This window comes from Saimiri boliviensis, chromosome 14 (assembly GCF_048565385.1).
Source record: "Saimiri boliviensis isolate mSaiBol1 chromosome 14, mSaiBol1.pri, whole genome shotgun sequence".
Lineage (NCBI taxonomy): Eukaryota > Metazoa > Chordata > Mammalia > Primates > Cebidae > Saimiri > Saimiri boliviensis.
This window is the reverse complement of record NC_133462.1, coordinates 31,684,039-31,703,333: the sequence shown is the minus strand read 5'-3', so window position 1 is coordinate 31,703,333 and position 19,295 is coordinate 31,684,039. Positions and strand designations below refer to the sequence as shown.

Here is a 19,295-nt window from a genome sequence, read left to right as displayed (position 1 = left end):
CTGCAAATGGAAAGAAGTGCCTGTCGGATCTGAATAGTCAGATCCCTGGGTCAGGAGTGTATCTGGGATGTGGCTAGCTTTCCTGCTGTCCCGGCAGGGGAGCTGAGGAGGCTTCCTCCCTTACCCTTGAAAAGACCTCAGTGTGTTAATCACTGAGCACTCCCTCAGCCACCTCTGTCAAGTCTGAGATCTCTGCCCACCACTGGGAACTGCATCGACCAAACCGCTTTAACCACAGCTGGTTTTTATTCACGATACCTCCCTCATGAATGGCCTCAAGCCTGAACTGTTCAACTGTAAACAAAACACTGGGGCATATAAATAAATTGCATACTACTGGGGGATGGGATAAGCATCCAGAGACCTCTGCCATTCCAACACCGACAGAGACAGTGAACCTGCGCTCTTGCTGAGCACATTGCTACTACTGCAACTAGCATCTGAGAAAGCCACCATACCAACACTCCATATAACCAAGGAACTCATGCAGAGTCTGCACTCATGAAAACCCCCAAGGTCATAGATTATAATAAACTATAAACATTAAAGTCATATCCTCAAAGGAAAGAAAGAACTAAGAGAAATCACAGTTGAATAAAAAATAATTAAAAAATAATTAGAAGAATTAGTCTAACCAGATGAGAGGAAATCAGAAAAATAATTCTGGCAATATAACAAAGCAGGGTTCTATAACACTGATTAGCTCTCCAGCAATAGATCCAAACCAAGATGAAATCTTTAAAATATCAGATAAATGCCATGGAATAGCTTAAAAAAATAAAATAACAGATAAGGAATTCAATAGGCTAATTAATAAGTTACTCAAGGAAATAAAAGACAGTAGTAAAAACCAACATAAATTTAAAAGTTAATTCAGGATATACATGAAAATGTTCTAAAGAGATAGACATTTTAAAGAAAAATCAATTAGAACTTCTAGAAATGAAAGACACATTTAGAGACTTACCAAATGCAGGGGAAAGTTTTGAAAGTAGGCTGGACCAAGTAGAAGAAAGAATTTCAGAGCTCAAAGACAAGGCTTTCGAGTTAACTCAATTGGACAAAAATAAAGAAAAAACTAAAAAAAAAAAAAAAAAAAAAAAATCATGGCCGGGCATGGTGGCTCACGCCTGTAATCCAAACACTTTGGAGGCCAAGGTGGGTGGATCACTTGAGGTCAGGTGTTCAAGAGCAGCCTGACCAACATGGTGAAACCCCGTCTTAAAAAAAAAGAAAAAAAAAAAAACTAACCTTTTTCTTTCTTTCTTTTTCTTTCTTTCTTTTTTTTTTTAAAGATAGGAAATGGGAAGGTTACCCAAGAAATATAAGGTATGTATAATGTCCAAACATGAGAATCATTGACATTCTTGAGGGAGAAGAGAAAGCCAAAGCAGTCCTGAGCAAAAAGAACAAATCTGAAGGCACCACATTACCTGACTTTATATTATATTACAAGGCGATAGTAACCAAAACAGCATGGTACCATGAGAAAGGCAGATACATAGACCAATGGAACAAAGTAGAGACTCCAGAAATAAAGCCAAATACTTACAACGAACTGATCTTCGACAAAGCATACAAAAACATAAATTGGAGAAAAGAATACCCTATTTAATAAATCATCGTGCTGGAAAACTGTATAGCCACACGTAGAAGAATGACACTGCTATTAATATTTTCCGTGGCTGCACGCTGTGAGACTCAGTCTGATCCTGCACTGCACCTCCTGGAGTGGGATTTAAGGAAAGAGTGGTCACAGTGTCTCTAATACCATACATCATTCCAGGGAGCTAGTCTCCTTGAGACATGGCTGATCTGTGGTCTGGACATGGAAGAAAGGCTTGGGTATCTTGTACCAGTGTGAAATGAAACTTTCACTAAGTAATGGGATAATATTAAAAGTCTGCAGGTAGATTGAAAAGATGCCCACTAGCCAAAATGGATAATCATTATACAGAAGATGGAGGAACAATCTAAATGACACCATGAGGAAGCTTTCAGAAGAATTCACAATGTGGATAATTCCACAGAAGAATTGGTCTGGTCTCATTGATAAACGCTCATTCAAGGGATAAGAGAGATTTAAGGACATAACAACTGGATACAACATAGAGGACTAGTCGAATCTTGATTTACATAACCAGCTGTAAGTATTTTTAAGGCACTAGAGAACATTTTGACTGTAATATGAATGAATGATTGGGTATGAGTAATATTAAGGCATTATTATTGATCTAATTACTAATTTTTTAGAGTCCAGTCTCACTCTGTCCCCTAGGTTAGAGTAAGATCATGACTCCCTGTATCCTAATCCCTGGGCTCAAGTAATCCTCTACCTCAGCCTCCTAAATAGCCGGGACTACAGGTGTGTGCCTCACCTGTCTAATTAAAAAAAATTTTCCATAGAGACAGAGCCTCACACTGTTGCCCAAACTAGTCTCGAACTCCTGGCCTCAAGTCAAGTGATCTTTCTATCTGAGCCTCCTAAAGTGCTGGAATTATAGACATGAGCCGTTATGCCCAGCTAATTATTTTTTTAAGTGTGATCTGACTATTTTGGCAATGAAGAAAAATGGTTAGTTTCTTGATGCATGCTGAAATTTTTGAATCACACACACATATGCATACACACTTAAGGATAGAGAATAATATTTATATAATTTAAAAGAACATTATGGCAACTGGTATAAATATGATAAATCTACATTACTATATATCCTGGAATATTAAGTAATAAATAATAAAAAAAACTTCTGTGAGATACATATAAATAACTAAATCAATGACAGGTAGATATTATAGTTAGAAATTTTAACAGAGTTCAGAAATGTAATTTGTTAATTATTAATTACAATGCAATTAATATTATATATTATATATATTATTATGTATTAGACTCTTCACCAGAGAATAACTGTTTTTTCAAGCACACATATACTTTTACGAAAGTTAACATCTCATTAAGATATAAAAAACTCTTAAAAAATATAAAAAACTCTAATTCTAAAGTATAAATGTTATATAGATTATAATGCATTAACATTAAACATTAATAGAGAAGAAACAGCTTTTCAAATCTCGTATGTTTGGAAGCTACCTATATAATTAAATAATCTTCAGGTTCAAGAGTAAATCATAGGCCGGGCGCGGTGGCTCAAGCCTGTAATCCCAGCACTTTGGGAGGCTGAGGCGGGTGGATCACGAGGTCGAGAGATCGAGACCATCCTGGTCAAAATGGTGAAACCCCGTCTCTACTAAAAATACAAAAAAATAGCTGGGCATGGTGGCACGTGCCTGTAATCCCAGCTACTCAGGAGGCTGAGGCAGGAGGATTGCCTGAACCCAGGAGGCGGAGGTTGCGGTGAGCTGAGATCACGCCATTGCACTCCAGCCTGGGTAACAAGAGCAAAACTCCGTCTCAAAAAAAAAAAAAAAAAGAGTAAATCATAAAAATTAAGAAATCTTTAAAATTAAACGAGAATTCAAATATTGAGTGTCAACATTTCAACCTAAAATAGCACTTTGAGGGAAATATACAGCACTAAATAGATTTATCAAAGTTCATGCTGAATAAAACTAAGATCAAGTATTAGAAAAGCTTGAGGAGACAGAGGGAAACAAGGAGAAGGTGCCAATAACAAAGCCCCAAAATTAAAAATGATAAATAATTACAGAGACAATGGATATTTTTGAATTAATAAAAAGTTTTAAAAATAATAAATTTGTATTGTAGATGAAATGACCAAATACTTAGAAAAACATAAAATTCTAAGCCGGGCGCGGTGGCTCAAGCCTGTAATCCCAGCACTTTGGGAGGCCGAGGCAGGTGGATCACGAGGTCGAGAGATCGAGACCATCCTGGTCAACATGGTGAAACCCCGTCTCTACTAAAAGTGCAAAAAATTAGCTGGGCATGGTGGCACGTGCCTGTAATCCCAGCTACTCAGGAGGCTGAGACAGGAGAATTGCCTGAGCCCAGGAGGCGGAGGTTGCGGTGAGCCGAGATCGCGCCATTGCACTCCAGCCTGGGTAACAAGGGCGAAACTCCGTCTCAAAAAAAAAAAAAAAGAAAGAAAAACACAAAATTCTAAAACTGGTTCAAGAAAAAAGAAGATCCTGTATGCTCAAATAAGCTTTAAAGAAATAGAAATGGTAGTGAAAGATTGTCTCTCTCTAGGATGGTGAGTTTGCCCCAGCGGGTTTTATTAAAATGTAATAATTATTATTAAACTGTTAAGAAACAGTTGGTTAATATCTTATACACGAGCTTCAAAAACATAGAAAAGTGTTAGGAAATCTGACCAGCACATCTCATCGGGTTAATGCAATCCTGGTTCTAAAATGAGGTAAGAATGTTTGCCAAAAAAATAGACAATGATAGGCCCACTTCACCTAGACATGCAGATTTTAAATTCCAGAATAAAACCATAACCTAGTCAAATTTAATGGTGTATTAAAAATGGTTTACCATAATAAAATGGTATTGGTTTATTTCATAAATGACAAGGATGGCTAACATCCAAAAACTTATCATATGATTTATCACAGGAATTGCTTAAAAAGAAAAATCATTATTTTTTTCAATCAAGGCAAAAATACATTTTTCTTAAATTCTACTTCTACATATGATTTTTAAAGAACACTTCACAACACAAAATTCAAGGAGACTTTCTTACCTAGATGTAGAATATATGGCACTGTGGGGAACATTCCCGTGTGAGACCCCCAAAAGGCGTGAGTCTCACTACACGGTGAGTTTGATCCCAAACACAGTTTCCTACTGGAGGCAGTTGAGCTATCCAGAAAAATAGGAACTTAAAGATGAATGATCAGTTTCTAATATCAACCACAATAAAGTTTAGGCCTAAAACTATGCGTTACTGCTAGACAGAGTGACCCCCTGCCGGCAACTGGTTCCTGCTTTTAACCTTTTTATGACTCTTTAAGAATAAGCCTTTAACCTTTACTTTCCTGACTGCCTTGTACCCTAGATAATGGTTTAACTGTTGATATTTGTAGAGCAAATGCCACCATAAGGGATGGCTTTGATTTCTGACTCAGAGATTCCTGAATGGGGAAGTTGAGTTAAATTGAGTCAGGAGTAGACAAAGGAAAATCTGATTAAAAGATATTCTGGCCCGGCGCGGTGGCTCAAGCCTGTAATCCCACCACTTTGGGAGGCCGAGGCAGGTGGATCACGAGGTCGAGAGTTCGAGACCATCCTGGTCGACATGGTGAAACCCCGTCTCTACTAAAAATACAAAAAAATCAGCTGGGCATGGTGGCGTGTGCCTGTAATCCCAGCTACTCAGGAGGCTGAGGCAGGAGAATTGCCTGAACCCAAGAGGCAGAGGTTGCGGTGAGCCGAGATCGCGCCATTGCACTCCAGCCTGGGTAACCAGCGAAACTCCGTCTCAAAAAAAAAAAAAAAAGATATTCTGATGAGCAAAATCAGAAAACCTTTTCACATCTCAGTTCTAAAACAAGGTCAAACCAGAGATACCTGCAGCCAGGAGGAATAATGTTTGGATGTAAACAAGCTTTGTGAATAATGTTTGGATGTAAACAAGCTTTGTGAATAATGTTTGGATGCAAACAAGCTTTGTGATTACAGGAAATTCTGTTACTTTTTACAACCACTGATTGCATATCTGACTTCTCTATTGTATAGGCCATGTGAGGCATATATTTGCATTTCCTCTTGCTATGACGTAAACCAGAGCCAAGAAAGTGTATTTATTCCTGGCCTTTGAAAAATAAAATTTGCTGTTTAGGCACAGCCTATCAGCCCTCCGGACGCCTCGCTTTCTCTCTCTCTGTCTTTATTATTTTTCCAGGCACACTCCCTCTTCCAGGTATTGGGACCCTCTTGCAGGTCGAGAGACCCCGGGCAAACGTGCCTACCCGTCCCAGACGGTCCATGACATGGCACAAAATTAGCAAATACTACACTAAATGAAGACAATTATCGATGCATTATTTTAGGATCAAGAACAAGCCAAGGACACTCACCAACTCTGCTGTTCTTTAACATGGAACTGAAAGTCATGAGTGATGGTATCGGGCAAGAAAAAGAAGCAACTTATCTAAGGACTGGAAGGGAAGAAACCTGATCATCTACCTGGAAAAGATAAGAGAATGATGAGGTCATCTGTTAGAACAGGGACAGAGCCCGGTGCAGAAGGCAAGATCATCGGGCAAACATCATGGTGTTCCTCCTAGTACTGCAAATAAAAGTTGAATACAGAGAAAGATAACATTCCCAACAGCAATACAAACTATTAGGTTGGTGCAAAAGTAATTGTGGTCTCTGTCAGTATCTTTAAATTTAATAGAAGAAAGTGTAGGGTAATAACTCGGTAATCTAGGCAGGAGGAAAGACTTCCTAAGCAAAATTTCAAATGCACAAAATATAAAGAAAAATATAAAGAAATACGTCTCAGGATTCCATTACACCCTCAAATTACTGAGCATTCTAAAGGGCTTTCGTTTATGTGGTTTAAAACTGTCCATTTTTACCATATTGGAATGAAAATGGAAAATTATTTAAATATTAGTTATTAGTACATTTAAAAGAGCAATCGTAAACCTATTGCATGCTAATGTTGACAGAGCAGGAGCACTGCCATCTTGGACAAGTCCCTTTTTCTAAAGTTCACCTTAATAAAAAAACCACCTAAATCCAAAAAGCCTCAGGCTAATGGCTAAGGTCAGCACAACCATAAACCACAGATAACATCTCCAGCCAGAGATATTCCAAACTCTTCCTCAACCAGAGACATGCTAGCTCTGAGATAAGCCTCTTCCAGCTGGGAAGATGCCAGCCTCAAGATAACACATTGGCGGAGAGATGTCTGCCCCAAGATAACCTCCCCTCCTCCCGGAGACATTCCAACCCCACCATAAAACTTATCTCTCACACAGAAAAATTCTAAGCTTGTAATAAGCCCCTTATCCTAAAACCAATATATACTCTTAGTCTGTAAGAGAAAGTGCTCCTGACTGAAATCAGCCAGAAGTTCCTCTTGGGTTTTATCTAAAGTAAATCTGTCTTTAACTGCCAAACCGTGTTTCATGTTTCTTTCCTCTTTCTTTAACTCTTACAAATATAAGTAACATTTTCAGGCAAATAACCACAATAAGAAAAAGCATTTCATGAGAAGAGTGGCCTTGTTTGACGTTTTAGCAAATACATCATATGTACTGACTTGGTGGGAAACAGCTTCCTCACTCAGTCTGTGGCAATATGCTGTCTTAGTTGAAGCATATGATGAAAATATATTCTCACAAATAATTGGAAAAATAAGGACTTCAGGGGCCACCCTGCGGAGGTCCTCGTATCATACTTTGAAAAATTCTGCTGTAAAATATTTAGGAATTAACCCAAAACATACTACATCTCCAAAGAAAAAAATTTTAAATACCTAATAAAAATGTAGAAGATTATCTAAACACAGGGAGTTTACAGTCTTGGGTGGGATGGCTTGTGTGCTGATGATGTCAATTCATACTCAAATTATAACCTCAATAAAATTGTGTTTATAGTTCCAGTGAATCGACCATACATTTGATAAAAATCTATTTGAAAATTGCTTCAGAAAAATAAATGTCAGGCCAGCGCGGTGGCTTACGCTGTAATCCCAGAACTTTTGGGAGGCTGAGGCGGATGGACTGCTTGTTGCCAGGAGTTTGAGACCAGTCTGGCCAACATGACGAAATCAAGACTAAATCAAATCATAATCAACATGACTAAATCAAAACAAATCAAAAGGAAAAGATTTCTCTACTGAAGACACAGAAATTAGCCAGGCGTGGTGGCGGGGCCTGTAATCCCAGCTACTCAGGAGGCTGAGGCAGGAGAATCACTTGGAACTGAGAAGCAGAGGTTACAGTCAATGGAGATGGGGCCACTGCACTCCAGCCTGAGTGAAAGAGTGAGAATCTGTCTCAAAGAAATACATACATACATTCATAAATGTCAACACAAAACCATACTAATATTATAAAAATGGAATTAAGAGCTGTTCCCTCTCAGGTACTGAGGCACACAATACAGTTGTAGACATTTTTAAAATTATGAAACATGGAACAGACAGATCTGAGCAAGTTGATTGGAAATCTCAGAAAATATCCCTGCATTATTCAAAACCTAGCATAGTACATGATAAATGTGGTGACACAAGTCAAGGGGAAAAGGTAGATTGTTCTCTAGTTGTAGTGAGAAAACTGCTCATTTTATGAAGCAAAGTAAATCTGCATTTCTGCCTAACACCACACACAAAGGAGGAATCTAGATGAATTCAAGAAATAAATACCAAATATCAAAGTATAAATTTAATAGAAGAAAGCATAGGAGAATAACTTTGTGATCTAGGCTCGAGGAAACACTTCCTAAACAAAATTTCAAAAGCACAATCATTAAGAAGAGTTTTAAAACATGAAAAATATTCAACATTGAGGATTTCTCTTCAACAAATGATTTACGGGATGAAGTTAACAGGCAGATGGGAAATGATAGTTGAATTGTCTAAAGCCGGCAGGAGCACATGCATGTAGTGTGGAAAATTTCTTTAAAAACTGACAGGGGAATAGTATCTAGAACAAACAAGAAACCAGTTAAATCAAGAAGTAGGTACCTTATTCCAAGAATGAGCAAAGGATGTGAGAAGATGAGTTACTCAGGCAAATGAAAGAATGCTCAAAAAAAAAAAAGGAAGAAAAAAATGGAGGGAAGGGGAAAATGAAAGACAGCTGTGGAATTTCACTGTATACCTATGCAATTCCCAAAATTATAAAATGTCCAGTGCTGGTTGGGCTCTGAGGAGAAAGGAACATTTACACACTGTAGGCTGGGCATGGTGGCTCATGCCTGTCTGTAATCAAAGCACTTTGGGAGGTGGAGGCAGGAGGATCACAGGAGGCCAGGAGTTTGAGACCAGCATGGCCAACATGGCAAAACCCTGTCTCTACTAAAAATACAAAAATTAGCCGGGTGTGGTGGTGCACATCTGTAATCCCAGCTACTCTGGAGGCTGAGGCACGAGCATTGCTTGAATCCAGGAGGTGGAGGCTGCAGTGAGTCCAGACAGCAGCACAGCACTCCAGCTTGCTGGTGACAGAGGGAGACTCTGTCTCAAATAGTACTAATAAAGGAAATATTTACACACTATTAGTGGGAATGTAGAATGGTGGAAATAAAAAGTTTTAATGGGATTCATGCTCTGTGTACCAGCAAACTTGCTGCTGTGTATCTATCCTGACTTCTGAAACCTCTTTATAGGGGGACATGTAAGAGAATATTCCCTGCAGCAGTTATTTTTGTGGGGATGGTGGATAAGCCTGCTTGTCCCTAACTGGAGAGAAGGCAGGTAAAAGGATACAGAGGCAAACAACGGATATAGAGGCAAAAGGATAGCGAGCTTTTGGCAGGAGTTAGATGCACACATAGTAATGTAAGTGAATCTTAAAAATAATATTGAATGAAAAAACAAAAACCAGAATGAACTCTAGCAGAATTCCTTGTGGCCACATTAACAATATACGTACATGAAACTATTCTGAATGACATAGTGATAATGAACCCATGTCATTTGTCAAAACCCATATACACAATGCAAAGAGTATAACCTAATGTAAACTATGGAATTTAGTTAATAATAATGCATCAATATTGGTTCATCAATTGGAACAATTGCACCACAGGAATGCAAGATGTCAACCATAGGAGAGACTACTGGATAACTTGGTTAGTAATGATGTGTCAATACTGGTTCATCAATTGTAACACAGGCGCTTCAGGAATGCGAGATGTCAATATTGGGAGAGACTACTAGAGAGCTTGGTAAATAATCGTGTGTCAATATTGGTTCATCGATTGTAACGTAGGTGGTACAGGAATGCAAGATGTCACTAATAGGAGAGATGATCCCACATGCAGGAGTGAGGGGTATGTGAGAACTCTCTATACTTTCTGACCAATATTTCTACAAACTTAAAACTTCTCTAATAAAGTTAAGTCCATTAATTTACAATTTAAAAATCGTCACATTAAAATATGTGAGACAGAAACAATTTGTCTCTTAAAAAGAACATACACAAATTGAAAAGTGCGTATTAAGTAGGTGAAATTGCCTGTCAGAAAAAGAATGGAAACAAAGTGAAAGAAAGGGGATAAACAAATAAAATAAGAGAAGGATCTTGCACAAACCAATGTTAATCAAAAGCCACAAACTGGAAATATCACGGACTCAAACCTCTGCACCTGAATTCTACCATAAAAGAAAACAAGAATATTTTCATGAATATCGTGAGCCACATTGCTATAAGAGTGTCTGAAATCCTTGGTTCTGGATGGTGCCTACCCATCATTACACCCTCTAGTAGTCTCACTAGGACACTGTCCCCAAGTATCCTCCACCCCACGCAGGAGAAGTCAGCCCAGCTCTTGGAGAACACAGAATCACCTGGACAGTGAGAAACTTGACTGGAGTGAGGATGACATATCCCACATGAAAAGACCACACTTGGCCGGGCGCGGTGGCTCAAGCCTGTAATCCCAGCACTTTGGGAGGCTGAGGCGGGTGGATCACGAGGTCGAGAGATCGAGACCATCCTGGTCAACATGGCGAAACCCCGTCTCTACTAAAAATACAAAAAATTAGCTGGGCATGGTGGTGCGTGCCTGTAATCCCAGCTACTCAGGAGGCTGAGGCAGGAGAATTGCCTGAACCCAGGAGGCGGAGGTTGCGGTGAGCCGAGATCGCGCCATTGCACTCCAGCCTGGGTAACAAGAGCGAAACTCCGTCTCAAAAAAAAAAAAAAAAAAAAAAGACCACACTTATGACATGGAAGGAAAGTCTTCTGAGCACGAAGCCGCCCTGCCCAGAAACCATGTCCCAGCATCAGCTACCTTCCTTCCCCATCCCTCCCATTGCTGGGCGACCTGTCTCCTACTAAACACTTCTCCACCTGCTCTGCTCCTCTCCATCCCCTCTGCTGGACTGCTGCCCCACCCTCCTCCTCATCTCCTCTCCTCTGCACCCACTCCACTCTGGCTTCCAGAGGGAATTTTCTGAAATGTCCACCAGCTGTGGAGGCATCAGACCCATGCTGGAAACCCAAGATCTCACTGCGTGTCTTTGGAGAAAGCACTTTGCAACTCTGAGCCTCCACTCCCCAAGTGAAAAACAGGAGTAACCAGAGAACTGTGAGAGTCCACCTTGTAAAAGTCATTGTCATTGACTGACAATGATTTTGGTCTTCCGAACTAGTTTGTTTTTAGCGTTCTATACCAGATGTCACTTGCTGACCCCATTTTAGACTCATGGTCTCCAACCCTAGCAGGGACCTTAGTGCTCTTGGCAGTGACATAACACAGTGTCTGATCCAATCAAGAGTCTGATCCAACCTTCCCCCTGTCCTCAAGCTCCCACCTCACCCCTACAGTCCACCATCCCGCCTCCAGCTTGCTGGAGCAGCCACAGCTCTTGAGGCCAGGCTCCCCCATCTCCTCTGACAGGTGGACAGAATTCTGCCTACTATGGTATCACTGCAGATGGCTCACACACAGGTGCAGCGCAAACATCTCACAGCACTGGGATGCACCCAGCTCCATTCTACCTCTTACAACCAGGGACACAAAATACACAAAATACAGGTTACCCGGGACACAAAATACACCTACAGAGACAAAAATACACCTACAACCGGGTTTCTCAATCTCAGCACTTTGTGACATTTGGGACCGGATCATTCTTTGTGGTGGGAGCTGTCCTGTGTATTGTCTGACATTTAGCGGCATCCTTCACCTCAATCCCTTAGATGTTAGTAGAAAAATCCCTCCTCCCACTTTGCCATCACAAGTCCTCACATCCAGGGTATCGCTGGACATGACCAAATGTCTCCTGGGGGCCAGAATCACATTCAGTTGAGGACCACTGACCTATAAGCTGCAGTGGGCACCTGGGCTGCTGAACAGCCAGGCACTTTGCGTGGGAAACAAAGATCCCATGCAGCCACCTAAGGCTGAGATCGTTCTTTTTCCCCCATCTCCCCAGTTGTGCACCCCAACTCTAGGCTGGGCAGCTCCATCCACAACTCTCTGACTCTGCCCTTGCACCCATATCCTCTTGGTCTCCCTCCACCTGGGGCTGCCTTCGATCAAGTGGTCATGAGGAAAAGGCAGAAAAAGCATCCTTTTAGGGTTTTCAGGGTGCGCCTGCAGGCAAGTGTAGGAGCCAGATCAAGGGCATCCCTGAACTGGTGCTGTGAGCTTTATTCCTGCGGTGGCCTTCCCGCAGGTCACTCCCATGGGCTCTCCAGGAAACCACCCTGGGAGGGCTGTTCTCTAGGTCTGTAGAGGCCAGGAGGAGCCTGAGGGGGCGTTCATGAACCTGCAGCCTATATCTCTTCCTCCAGCACATAAGGGCTCACTGCTACCTCTCTGCCCAGGGAGGTTTCAGCTCCTGCAAAGAATGGGAAGATCCAGTCTTGAAGGAGATAGGACTGGAGAGAATTCTGGTTAAAGATGAATAAGGAAGGGACGTACTGAGGCATAGCCGACCTCGCCTCCCATCATAGCTAGGAACGTGGTTTTGAAGATTTCTCTGGGGTTCCTATGTTCAAAAGGGTGTCTGTTCAGTTGATTGGAGGCCATTGGATTTTATTTTTATTTCTCTAAATCCAACAGACCCAATGGTGCTCTGAGAGACTGGAAAATGAAGATGCTGTGGAAGAACTTGCAGGACTCTGTAGGGGATCCACCGTGGAAATGTTTAATATGTTAGAGCAAGAAATCACTAGCCTTCACTGAGACAATAGGTCTTCAGTCACTACTGAGCCCCATTGAGGACACAACCCAATATGCCCATCCTGGACTAGGTGCATTCTCCTCACAAAGCCGTAAAACTAGGTGCACAATCCAACTTATCACCAAGTACAAGAAGTATATAGCAAACTAGGCTGGAGCCAGTCCTTTTTTTTTTTTTTTTTTCTGAGATAGGGTCTCACTTTGTTATCCAGGCTAGAGTGCTGTGGTATGGTCATAGCTCACTGCAGCCTCAATGTCCTGGGCTCAAGTGATCCTCCTGCATCAGCCTCCCGAGGGACTTGAACTACAGGCTAGTGCAAGCATCCCCAGCTAATTTCTTTTACTATTTTTGTAGAACTGTGGTCTCACTGTGTTGCCGAGGCTGGACTCAAGTGGTCCTCTCCTTGACGCAAGTGATCCTCTGCCTCAGCCTCCTAACCTGCTGGGATTACAGACATGAACCACTGAGCTCAGTCACTTAAGCTAGTCTTTTTTTTTTAGATGTAAGTATTGGGTTTATTGATTCAAAAACATCTGAAATTCTGTTTTGTATAAAAAAAAAAAAAATTCAAACCCGGCATGGTGGCTCATGTCTATAATCTCAGCACTTTGGGAGGCCTAGGTAGGAGAATTGCTTGAGCCTGGGAGTTTGGGATCAGCCTGGCTAACATAGTGAGACCCCATCTTTAAAAAAAAAAATCTTGGCTAGGGCACAGTGGCTATGCCTATAATCCCAGCACTTTGAGAGGTCTAGCGGGGGATGGATCACTTGAGGTCAGGAGTTCGAGACCAGCCTGGCCAACATGGGAAAACCCTGTCTCTATTAAAAATACAGAAATTAGCTGGGCATGGTGGCGTGGGCCTGTAGTCCCAGCTACTCATGAGGCTGAGGCATGAGAATCACTTGAACCTGGGAGGCAGAGGTCGCAGTGAGCCAATATCGCGCTACTGCACTCCAGCCTGGACAACAGTGAGACTCTGCCTCAAAAAAAAAAAAAAAAAAAAAAAATCTTTATTGAGATTATAATTCCTATGCCAAAAATTTATCCATGTAAGTGTATAATTCAATGCCTTTTAATATAGTCACTTACACTCACAGAATTGTGACTATATTAAAAAGCACTGAATTATATACACTTTACATGGATAAATTGTTGTGACCACCGCCACAATTCATTTTAGAACATTTTCTTTTTCTTTTTAAAATTTATTTATTAGGCCGGGCGCGGTGGCTCAAGCCTGTAATCCCAGCACTTTGGGAGGCCGAGGTGGGTGGATCACGAGGTCAAGAGATCGAGACCATCCTGGTCAACATGGTGAAACCCCGTCTCTACTAAAAATACAAAACATTAGCTGGGCATGGTGGCGCGTGCCTGTAATCCCAGCTACTCAGGAGGCTGAGGCAAGAGAATTGCTTGAACCCAGGAGGCGGAGGTTGCGGTGAGCCGAGATCGCGCCATTGCACTCCAGCCTGGGTAACAAGAGCGAAACTCTGTCTCACAAAAAAAAAAAAAAAATTATTTATTAGACTTTAAGTTCTCGGGTACATGTGCAGATGGTGCAGGTGTGTTACATAGGTATACACGTGCCATGGTGGTGGTTTGCTGCATCCATCGCCCCGTCATCTACATTAGGTATTTCTCCTAATGCTGTCCTTTCCCAATCTCCCCATCCCCAGCTATTCCTCCCCTAGCCCTCCACCCACCAAGCCCTGGTGTGTGATGTTCCCCTCCCTGTGTCCATGTGTTCTCATTGTTCAACACCCACTTATGACTGAGAACATGCAGTATTTGGTTTTCTGTTCTTGTGTCAGTTTGCTGAAAATGATAGTTGCCAGTTTCATCATTATTTGTAAAATAAACATCATGCTCATTAACAGTGCCTCTCCACTGCCCACTTCCACCCAGACTTAAGACAACCACGAATCTGCTTTCTCTTTCTGTTTTCATGGATTTTCCTGTTCTGAACATTTTATATAAACGGAACTGTACACTATATGGCCTTTTGTGACTGGCTTCTTTCACTCAGCATCATGTTTTCAAAGTTCATCTATGTTACAGTATCAGTGCTGCACGCCTTTTTACAGTCAAACAATATTCCACTGTATAAATACACCATATTTTGTTTATCCATCCATCCATTGATAGACATTTGGGTGGCTTCCACTCTTTACTTATTATGAATAGTGCCGCTATAAGCATTGATATATAATGTAAAAAAAAAAAAAACTAAACTAAAATCTTGGGACACCAATTCACTCTCCCAAAAAGAAAAAAATTAAGCTGAAAGCTGAGTCATGCAAGAAGCTTTAGTAGAAATTGATAAGCTGAGGCCAAGTGTGGTGGCTCAGGCCTATAATCCCAGGACTTTGGGAGGCCGAGGCAGGCAGATCACCTGAGGCCAAGAGTTTGAGACCAGCCTGACCAACATGGAGAAACCCTGTCTGTACAAAAATACAAAATTAGCGGGTGTGGTAGTGCATGCCTGTAATCCCACCTACTCGAGAGGCTGAGGCAGGAGAATCGCTTGAACTTGGGGGCGGAGGTTGCCATGAGTGGAGATCGCACCGTTGCACTCCAGCCTGGGCAATAAGAATGAAACTCCATCTAAAATAAATAAATAAATAAATAAAAGCTGATTCTAACGTTTATATGAAAATGCAAATAACCTGGAATAGAAAAAGTTAATTTGACAAAGGAGAACAAAGTTGAAATACTTATACTAACTGGCTTCAAGACTTCTGCAAGAGTGAAATCACTTCTGTAAGGTGAGATAGGAGGTTCCCCAGTTGGATCCCCTTAAAACAACAATTTCACAGCCATCCAGAAGAAAAAGGGCCTTTTTGAGTATCTTGGGATTCAGGCAGGCATCCGTGAAACCCAAAGGAACCCAGGAGCTACAAGGGTTGTTTTGAGAAGGCAGACCCACACCCAGGTGACAGACCTGCTGATCTGGTCCCAGCTCCCTATTCTGGTAGAGGCCCTATTCCATAAAGGGCTTAGGACCAGAGACAGCAGCCATGCAGGGACTCCTTGGCCTCTGGAGCTGCAGGGAGCTCTGGCTCAGGTGCATCCAAAACACTCCCAGAGCACAGAGTCCAGGAACCGGGAGCTTTGCAGGGTCCTACAGAGTGGAAACCTGGGAGGATTACAGATTGTACACACAGAGGGAAAAACAAACCCCACAAGTGAAATATATAAGCCTATAAATATTTGTATGTACATAAACATTTATATTCTAAGCTTAAAAATGATTCATGCTAGAGTTTATTTATACAACTATGACAAATAGAAGTGTGTGCATTTATGCCCTGTCCACCTCGTTTCTGTAAAAATGCTGCAGACACACCTGCTGTTCTGTACCTCACTCTCTTAGCCCCATATCTTGCCTCCCTTGACATATGTGCACACAGAGGAAGACACATTTTAAACGATCCCCTTTGTCACTGATTCAGAACTGGTTGAACCTGAGGCTCATTTCCTTAATGAGCCTCAAATATTCTGTTCATATATACTTTCTAATATTCTGGGGTTTTTTGGTTTGTTTTTTTTCAGATGGAGTCTTGCTCTTGTTGCCCAGACTGCTGGAGTGCAGTGGCACCATCTCAGCTCACTGCAACCTCCGCCTCCCGGGTTCAAGTGATTCTCCTGCCTCAACCTTCCGAGTTGCTGGGATTACAGGCACCGGCCACCACACTCAGCTAATTTTTGTTCGAGACCAATCTGGTCTCAAACTCCTGACCTTGTGATCCGCCTGCCTCGGCCCCCCAAAGTGCTTGGATTACAGGCGTGAGCCGCTGCACCCGCCCCCTCTAATAGTCTGTAAAGCAGGGGCCCCCAACCTCCAGGCAGCAGACCGGTACTGGTCTGTGGCCTGCTAGGGACCGGACCACGCAGCAGGAGGTGAGAGTGGGTGAGTGAGCAAAACTTCATCTGTATTTACAGCTGCTCGTCATCACTCTCGGTACTGCCTGAGCTCTGCCTCCTGTCAGATCAGAGGCAGCATTAGGTTCTCACAGGCGCCTAACCCCTATTGTGAGCTGCATGTGCGTGGGATCTAGAGCGTACGTTCCTTAGGAGAATCTAATGCCTGAGGATCTGTCACTGTGTCCCATCACCACCAGATGGAACCCTCTAGTCTCAGAAAAACAAGCACAGGGCCCCCACTGATTCTACATTACGATGAGTTGTATAATTACCTCATTATATTTTACAATGGAATAATCATAGAAATAAAAGTGCATAATAAATGAATCATCCTGAAACCTTGCCTCCCCTCCCCCTGACGCAGTCTGTGGAAAAACTGTCTTCCATGAAGCTGGTTCCTACTGCCAAAAAGGCTGGGGACCACTGCTGTAAAGGCATAGGCGGGTGTGTGTGAGCTGAGGTTTCCATGCTTGGGGTGGGGGGGCATTCAAGCAGAAACTATCAGGGATGCAGTAGCTGGGCTGTGCAGAGCTCACCTCTTCATGGGACACAAGGCTGGGCCCCATGGGATTTTAGTTCCCAGCCCCAGAACAGCTGACGTCTCCTCCCCAAGAGTCCACCTATGACTCAGTCTTAACATCCAACAGGTGTCCAAATTTTCTGTTGCTACCTGACCATGATAACTCTTCTAGATTCAGGCCAAGCCTCCTGTCTCAGGAGGTTGCTCCCTGAGCCATTATCCACAACCAAACAGAGCAGGTGGTGAGGACAGGCTGGACCTTTAGGGCCCTTCTCCCAGACAGTGCAAGGCCATGCCTCTGCCCCCTGCCGGATCCAGGTCAGACTCCATATCTGGCTTTCACAGCAACCGCAGCAACAGCAGGAGCAGTGAGTTGCCCTTGCTGAGCTTTTGGTCTGTTTGGTGCATTCTGCATGGATTGTCTGTTTTAAGTACTGCGACAATCATGAGAGACGGGTGCTGCTGAAACGCCCATTTACAGACACGAAGGCGCACAGCCCGGTGGTGAGGGGGCACAATGTGAGGCTGGCTGGGTGGTCTGGGTAAGCAGCCTGGCTCCACTAGTTGTCCGACTGTGAATGGTCACTTAAGTATTTTCCAGGCTTAGTATTTCATTTGTAAAATGAAAAACAAGGTGGTTAATATATTTAAAGGACTTAAAACAGGCTGTGTGAGCTATGTTGGTACATGGTGGTGGCCGCCAGTCCTGCTCTAGGCTGCCTGCCCATCCCAGGCACAGAGGAGGTCTGCAGTGAGCCAAGCCTCTCTAGCCACTGGGGACACTTCCTTCCATGTCCCTAGGACCCTGCCTGTTCATGAAACTACAGCTTTGCTCTCTGAGCCTAACAGAGGGATCTGCCAGGAGGTGAGGTCTGTCCTTGCAGAGGGGTGGGGACTCTGGGGGATGCACCCACCCCACTGAAGACGTAGGGCCAGCTGCCTGAATCTCCCGGCTGATTGAACTGGCAATGGCGGTGGGTGGGAGAGATTTGAAGTCTCCCCAACATCCAGCTAGTGTCAGGAGCACTATCTTCCCCACCATCCTGCTCAGCAGCTCTGCTAGGAGCCCCATCCTTCAAGACCCCTCCCTCCCAAGTCCACCCCACAGGGCAATTCTGGACAGGATGCAGGGAGGGCCAGGAGTGGAGCCCTGGATCTGTTGGGAGGAGCACCCTGTGTGTGGAAGGAGGAGCCAGGTGCTGATCCAGTGGCCTCCAGATATTTCCCCTCTGAGCCACCACCTTGCCCTGAGATTCCTCCATTGTAAATGTCCCTGTGTCAATTTGGCATTGGCCCTAATGAACGGGTGCCGAGCAGCACAGCAGAGGAAAAAGGTCTGGGCTCGAGGGTCTCACAAACCTGGCTTCCTGTGAGCTCTGCAACTTGGGCTAGAGGTCTGCCCTCCCTGACTCAGTTTGCTCCTATGTTCAACGGACGCCTTCACTCCTCTGGACGCCATCACTCGGGTCTCCAACAATCCCAGGGCTCTGGCCCAGAGAACTGAGGGAGGCTGGTGGGAAGGCTTTGGGCATGGTGATGCAGGTGAGCATCTGACACGAGCAGGTGCACTTGACCTAGAGTAAGGGACACAGCGGGCATGCCTTTATCTAGAACTCCCGCCACACAGTAGGAGTGCTTTGTGGAGAGCGCCTTGCATACAGTAGGCATTCTTTATGTCAAGAACTTTGCACCGAGTAAGTTTATGTAGAGCACTCGACACATGGAAAGAACACTTTACGTAGAGCATCGGGCACACAGTAGGTGCCTTATGTAGAGTACTGGACACACGGAATCACAGTTTATGAAGAGTACCCAGCACCCCACAGTAGGCACGCTTTGTGTAGAGCCTTGGCACACAGTAGGTGCACTTTACATAGATCACCAGGCACACAGTAAACATGCTCTGTGTAGAGCATCTGACACACAGTAGGTGTGCTTGTAGAGCAGCAGGTGCAGAGTAGGTACACTTTACGTAAGTTACTCTGTACAAATTTCACTTTGTGTAGAGGACTGAGAACACAGAGGCAAGATTTTCTGTAGA

At 43.2% G+C, this 19,295-nt stretch overlaps 1 long non-coding RNA gene across 1 annotated transcript in view; it reads right to left on the bottom strand.

The window, feature by feature from the left end:
• Positions 1 to 19,295, bottom strand: part of LOC141581019 (uncharacterized) — a 96,831-nt gene that overhangs the window by 29,163 nt on the left and 48,373 nt on the right. The window contains exon 2 of the long non-coding RNA XR_012513422.1: positions 15,309 to 15,414. This is a non-coding gene — a long non-coding RNA (uncharacterized LOC141581019). The remainder of the gene's footprint in view (positions 1 to 15,308; positions 15,415 to 19,295) is intronic.